We start from the raw sequence: 7715 nt of genomic DNA on the forward strand, positions 1-7715 counted from the left end.
GGTGGGTTCTTCCCCTGAGTTACAAAGGGTCATCGCAGACATGAGAGCCAGGATCCATCTAGAAGTGGACATCACAGCAAGGTAGAGGCAACAGTGGAAACTGAGGACTTGGGAGTGATTGGACTCTTGTCATCTTTCCTTATCATTTTCTTTCTTCTAGGATATCAGACGACAAATAGGAAAAACAAATGTCTACAAATAGTCCTGCATGCAAATTGTCACCCAAACTACTTAAACTAGCTACCTCAAAATATGTTATCTGCTGTTTTAAAAATGTGTTTTCCATTCTTGCTTTAGGCTCAGTCTATATGAGCAATTCCATGTGGAGTTCCAGAGCGAAGGGTATTGTGTCATTGGTAAAGAGCCAAGAAGAGATAAGGGGTGGCCAAGAGGAGGCTGGGGCTGGCAAACTGAAACTCCCAGGGAGAAAAACTACTTTTGAAAAGTATAATACTTTACAAGACTGATTGACCAATTAGGACTTCAACATAGTAGGAAGTTGGACTGTCAATAGATCTAGAGCCAAATTGTGTTTGGCTACCCTCAGTCTCCTTAGGAGCTGTTCATTGCCAACATCATTGTCTAAAACCTTGTTAATTTTCAGATTAAATCTTTGAAATGTATTAACTTAACATGCCACTAATTTCCACCAACTAAAAAGATACAAATGTCATCAGCATCTGAGGCCTAGAGCAGATATTTCCCCTGTTTTCCCTAGCTGTCTACTCGATGTTCACACCAATGTATTTGAAAAGTAACTTTAGACTTTCTTTCATTATGAAGCTGTAAAAGTTCATGTGATAGCTTTCACATTGGAACAAGGGGCAATCTGAAGTTATGTTGCCATCCATAGTTATAGATATTTGACTCAGGATAAACTCTTGTCCTTTATCGAGGTGCAAGCTGTGCTCTACAATAATGGTTCTGTCCTCTATCTGGGCCTCCAGCCAGTTTTACAAGCCAGTGCTCTAGCTATGACTAGATCCCAAACACTGGTATCTGTGATCCCAAACTGAGAAAGTGGAAGAACTAGTGGTTTCTTTCCTCTAGGGCAGAGGACCCAGGAGATTTTTACAAAGCTTCAGAGTCCAAGATGGTGCCCTGGATAGCAGAGTTCAGGCCACAGCTGAAGTTCTGAAGATAATCAGCAAAGTGTGGCAACATACAGGTATGGGGTTGGGGTTAGGGTTGAGGGTCACATGGAAGGACAGGGCAGACAGAGAGTTAGATGCCAGGTCCTTATAAGAGCTAAGTCAGAAAGAAAGACCCACTATAAAAAAGCAGTAAAATCCCATGGATGAAATGACCGAGATCTGTGAGGGTATTGGGAGGTCATTGGTACAGTTTCCTTCTCTATATTGTTGGCAATTGCATCTCCAAGTCACCACTAGCCAATAAACTCCTTGGAAGTAGAACCTAGATATTTTTATTAGTGTTCATCTTTTTTCTAGCCTACAGCCTGGGGTGTGGCTGTCTGGACATCTGAACTTATAATTTCTTACCCACTGTGCTTTGCTCAGGTCAGACCCAGCTCCATGCAATCAGACAGTGAGTGTGACCCTCTGGAGCTATTCATTCTGCCTTATTGTAGCATCATGTTCACTCAGCAAAGGAAAAGGAGACTTAGAAACCAGTCACTTGACTGTAGTTGAGGACTCTGGAGAATTAATAATCCACTCAGTAAGAACAGTGTGCAACTGGCTAGCTCCAAATATCATCACACCTGTGATGTCAGAGTAGCAATTATCACATCATTATCTTCTCTTCACTGTAAGATTCAACTTTACAAACCATGGGTAGGTGTGGATAGAAGACACTGGAGTTACAGCAGAAAACTCAGAGTGGTGTGTCGGTCCAGTGTGTCAGCGGTGCTGCTGATTCTTAACTCATGGATCTTCTGTAAGTGCCTTCCTCACTACTGGCCACTGCTTTTCTGTTATCTTTTCTGGGTCCCATCTGAGATTCCAATTAGCTGGCTGCTCGTTCAAGGCTCCTTAGACCACAGAAGTTTGACAGAACCAAACAGTTGCCTTCCTCTGACATATTCTGGGTAGTCTAAGACCACCATGCCACCCATGTGCTGTGAAGACCCCACTCTCCCACTCACTCTAAAGAAGGGCTTCTTCATTTAAAAAGAAACATGTCTGTGATGTAACAATAATGTATGAGTCTTTATTACATACTAACAAGTAAATGGCTCACATGAATATCTTGAAAACTAAAAAAAAAAAAAAAAAAAAAAAAAAAAAAGAAGGGCTTCTTAAACTTTTCCACCAACACTTCCACTTTTCCCCAGAAATTTTTACAAGGCCTTGAATATGTAGGCATAAAACAGGCATAAAAATTAAATGTCTACTGGTAATAAACCATAAATGTATTTTAAAACAATTACATATATATTTATTAAATATAGAAGCAGATTTGCAAACTGAGTTTTACTTGCTACTTTTACACAAAGAACTAGATCTTGTCTGAATTGTTGATACTACATAGCACAAGGCAGCTTCATTTCTCAGAGCCAATCTATATTCTCATTTTAAAATTCTCAGTGCTGAGAAGGCTGTTTTGCATAATATGTAGCACAAACTGGAAGAAATGAGCTGAGAACCATTCCAGAAATTGTTGGGAATGTTTTCCTAACCCCAAGTTAAAATTCATTAAATGGTTTCTTCTGAAAAACCAAATCATTAACTCAAACAATAACTTTCAAAGTTAAACATCCAACACATACACATGCACATCTATGGATATGTTGATTTAATGCTTACATGCCGAGAAATGATGTTAGCAAAAGCAAAAGGCCATTGTTTTCCACAATTAGACCATCATTTTCTGTAAGAGCAGAAGCTTATATGAAGGGGAAACACTGCATTTCACAACACAGAATAGTTTCAAAGCTGAGTAGCATTTGCTGACATTTTATGAAGTGACTTGTGTGCAGAGCAAGACTACAATGAGGGCATGTGTTTCAACACAGGTCAGTGCTACCAGAAATCCCTTGAATTTATGGTATTTTATTGGAACAATGAACTTCTGAAGGCCAGTTTCTCATTCTTCAACCAGCTATCAGCTTAGATAGAAAGATCAAACCTGGAATGTCCTTGAAGAGGACACTGGGTCCAGCAGCAGCTGAGCATGGTAAAGCCTGGATGATGTGAACAGGGACATCAGACAGCTTCTTTTAGACTGAAAGTTTGTGTGTGTGTGCATGCGGAGTATGTGGAGGCGTATGTTGGGGTAGTATGTGGAGGCGTGAGAGTGCATGTATGGAAGCCAGAAGTAGACATCTAAGTGACTTCTTCTACTGCACCTTAGTTCTTGAACTAGAATCTCTCACTGAATATAAGGTTTACCCATTTAGACTAGACTACTTGGCCAGCAAACTCCCATGATCTTCCTGTCTCCATCCCTATTAGTGTTATGGTTAAAAACATGTCAAGATTTTATGTGAGCACCAGAGATTTGAACTCAGTTCCTCTTATTCACAGCAAATACTATTAGAGCTCTTTCCTGCTAAGGACCTCCTCAGCTTGGTCAGGAGTCTTGAGGAAGCATGTTTGGAAGTGGTGGAAGAAATGACTACAAGTCATTAATGGATGTAAGCTCTATGGTCTATTTGAAAGAGCTCTAGACAGCTCTCTAGTTAGCTCATGGGGTTTCCTACCAAAGTCAGAAAACCTGCTAGAAAAAAATCTAAACTAGCTGTAATGGCTCTCTGGATAGCTCAGCTCTTGCAGAGTCCAGTTTTTTATTTACATATCAGTTCAGTCATTTACTCCAGATTCTCTTTTGAGTATCCCACAAATCAACATTTTATGACCTTACCCCCCTTGAAAAAGACAGCATGTACATTTTTAACATAGCAAGTCCTCTGTGGTTTGCTGGGCATAGTACTTATGGTTGCCAAATCTAGACATACAGGCTATTTTTATGTGAGAAGGCTTTCTGTTTTCCAACCCTTTTACTGCCTAAGTTTGACTGTCCTGGAACTTGTTCTGTGGACAGACTTGAGCTCAGAGATCTGCCTGCCTTCGTAAACACAAACAATAAGCTTAGCTGGGCGGGATCCTGACAGATCACCACTACCTCACTTCTTAGTGCTTATTACTTGTACCATGAACTTTGTTCATTTCCCTTTAATGACTTTTTAGTGTAACTGCCTCTGTTCTTTTAGGTCCATGAAGCCCCTCATACCATTCATATTGCTTCCTTATATTTTTCATAGTTGAGAAATCCTGTTTATATATTCTTGAACTCATGTTTTCAGAATTTTTTCCCACAGCCTTAATGACTGTTCTGAAGATCACAGCATTACCATTTTGCTGAGGAATATTAGACACACCTTCAGCTCCCAGAATTGTGTGCTGTTTCTGATTATCATGGAGTCATTAACCTTGGCAAGGAGAACATTCCCCTGAAGTAGGAACATAAAGTAAAATATGTACATTATTATACAACCAAGCCTTATGCCTACAGCAACCTTCTCCACTCAAGAAGACTCTCACCCTGCTGGTCCTACTCCAAGGGTAGGAACCATGTTATACCTTCTCCTCTGTGGCCATGCTGGACTCCAGCTCCTGGATTACAGATATAGAAAAGAATGAGCAAGACTATATTAGAACCAGTCCAGTCCACCAAGGCATCCCTGTCCACAGATAAAACAGACACATTGACTGCAGAACCTGCTCTGTCCACAGGTATTACACTGACCACAGAACCAGCCCTCAGTCACAGGGGATACACTGACCACAGAACCAGCCCTCAGTTACAGGTGTCACACTGACCACAGAACCATTCCCAGGCCACAGGTAAGACCCTGACCACAGAACCAGCCCCAGACCACAGGTGAGGCATGGACACAAAATTCTTTCAAAGCAAAAAGAAGATTCTAATTAGGCTAGGATAACTGACCTTTTATTAAGAATTTTCTTTCTTTTTTTTAGTTAAATTAATTTTAACTGATACAAAAGGACATTCAAATGCTGCCTATTTCCTAAGAACCATGTGATATCTCCAGGCATGCATACATATTGGGATGCTGAAAATAGGTTAAACAGTGGTCTCTCCAACCTTCATTTGTTAAGGTACAAACATCAAAAATCTTTTTGGAGCTTCTTGAAGTGATCACTATTCACTTCTTTTCTTGTCGTTATAAAAGACGCTACCCAAAACAATTCAAGATGGCATGATTTTTTTTTCTGGCTCATAGATCAAGAATAAAATCTGTCTTTGGACATGGCAGCCATGGCAGCAGGAATGTGCAGTGACTGGTCATACCATATCCACTGTCAAGAAGCAGAGAGAGGTGAGAGCTGGTAGGTTGATTTCTCTTTTTTATTTGGTCTAGGACATCAACCCATGGACTGGAGCTATCTACACTTAGGTTTTCCTCCCCTAAACTAATCTTCCCTTCCTCAATTAATCTAGTCTAAATAAGTTCTCATAGAAATGCCCTAAGCATTGTCCCTTTAATGTCTCTAGACCTTGTCTAGTGGACAAGCACCATCAACTATTACAGGATCTATTCAGGTATCCATAGTCACCTTCCATGCAGAATCATACCAGCCACTTGATTATATGTGCTATTGATAAAAAACACAACTGGGCACTGTGAGGTCACTGCATTATACAACACTTAGTCAGACACTTCATTCACCTGTCTGGAGCTTTTCTGGGGAAGCTTAGAAACAGGCTTTGGAAAGAACCACATTGGCTGGATCAGGGAGATCTCAAAGGATCCCAGATGAGGAGCTCCACCTGAGGTAGAAAATTTGCAACAGAGACACCTGACTTTGAAGCTATCTGAGGTTAACTGAACAGTGACAGAGGAACTAAAATAGCAGGCTGAGCAAGAAGTAATTGCCATTCCTCAGAGTTCATGCAAATACCGAGATGGGAGAAAAGCAAGGTCTTTCTTGGTATATAGTTAGTTGGTAATGGTTTTTTTTGAGAAGCTCAGCCAGAAGCCTTCCCATAATCTCCCCTTCCATATCTCATGAGCCCAACTACTGGCTTCTCACCTGAAAGTTCCTGGGCCCAAATCAACTCAGTGTTGCTTCTTTTGTTCTGAGTCACAGACCTTGCCCACCTCCCAGAACCAGGACTGGCAAGTATCTGTGTTTTCCACAGCACTTCATTCCTACTGGATGGGCTTTCCGACTAAGGCTTGAAACTACCTAGCCCTTCTGTGGTTCACACAATAAAGTACACATAATAATGTGCCCAAAATCTACATCCCTTTCCCTGTCATCCACAAAAATGTCTGTCTTACACCTAAAGATAGTAGATTAAAGGTGGAATTGAGGGTACTAATCAATCAATTGAGATGGGTGGCTGTCCTGGAAGAGCCAGGTGGATCTAGCAGATCACACGATCTGAACAGGACATAAATGGACAAGTGCAGGGAGGACTTGGCCACCTTGCTGGCTGGGCAAATGGAAGCCAAGATAAATTCTCAAGGCTGGTCTGTCTCTAAGCTTACAGCCAACTGGATAGAGAATAAGTTCTTTATCCTCAAGAGAAGAACCTGTAAGAGCCCAAATAAACCTCTCTGGAGCTCAAGGACAGAAAGTGGTACCTTCTGGCTGCGGCTAGTTCTAAGGATTCAGGCCAGGGTTCCTAGCATTTAGTACTGTTGGGTCAAGGATGCCTATGATATAATCCATTGTGTATGAAACAACTTGTTACAACAGCAAGAACAAACCAGGACAATACTCAGCATCCATTTCTCATACATTCTGAAACCTAATGTAGAGATTAAAACTGTACCAGTGCTTGCAGGTCAGGCAAATATTCACATATAATTGGGAAAGATTTTCTGGCCAGGTGATGGTTGAGAATACCCCATGCCACTGGTAGCCAAGTCAACCTTGCTCCTTCTCTGTTGATTTGGAATCATACAAATTCCCCCAGTGAGTTTCTGTCTCCTGAGAGTGTTTCTAGACTTTCTTCCCATTCCTGCATTCTGTCTGTGTGGCCCTTAAGTAGGTCTTTTGTCTGTCTGGGGACTGGACAGGCCCTCAGTCTTCCACTTCAAGGTGATTTTCAATGTGTATTTTATTATTCCACAGGATCTACGGATCAGTTTCCCTCTCAACTCTTCAACTCCATCTGGATCTTTACTGGAAGCATACGAGAAAGCTTGCCGGTTCTTCTGAAGAGCAGGACATCCTGGCAGCACAGTGTTGTCTCCATCATCTAAAATTTCTCAGTGCTAAGCTTTTACATTTTATCCACGATAGCCCCTGTCTTTCCTGTTGCAGCTATTCATGGGCGCTTTGGAGCATCATCACTGGAGGGGCGTCTGTTGTGTGATGGGCTGTTACAAGTGTGGAAAAGTCTTACTGGCTTCACATAAAGGTTCTAATAATATCTGAGTAAGGGCTCTGGTTTCCCAAGAAGATGTGTCTTAAAAATGCTGACTGCCTCTGTTTCCCTAGTCCCCTCAGCTTTCCCGCACTCTCCACCCATGGACCTGAATGGCCTTGCTCTAGCTTGGTGTCATGGTTTCAGGATGACTGGTGTCAGAGTCTCCAGATCCTCAGGATGACCTTGAAGTGGAGTCAGAAGAACACCCCTGCCACAGTGGAATCAGTCTCCACTCTCAGGGGCTACGATTCTGAATGGTATTTGTTCACACTTCTCCCGTCACTGTCAGGGTGACCGCAGGTCATAATAAACTGTTGCCCTGTCCTTGCTCATGCCGAATGCCCTTA

The 7715-nt window shown here is 41.8% G+C and overlaps 1 long non-coding RNA gene across 1 annotated transcript; it reads left to right on the forward strand.

Moving 5' to 3' along the window:
• The first annotated feature begins 1554 nt into the window (after positions 1–1554).
• LOC108348724 (uncharacterized) lies at positions 1555–7376 on the forward strand. Its single transcript, XR_015654615.1, has 3 exons — positions 1555–1899; positions 5210–5315; positions 7071–7376. It is a non-coding gene; the product is annotated as an uncharacterized LOC108348724 (long non-coding RNA).
• The last annotated feature ends 339 nt before the right edge of the window (positions 7377–7715 follow it).

Source organism: Rattus norvegicus, chromosome 1 (assembly GCF_021556685.1).
Source record: "Rattus norvegicus strain SHRSP/BbbUtx chromosome 1, alternate assembly SHRSP_T2T, whole genome shotgun sequence".
NCBI lineage: Eukaryota > Metazoa > Chordata > Mammalia > Rodentia > Muridae > Rattus > Rattus norvegicus.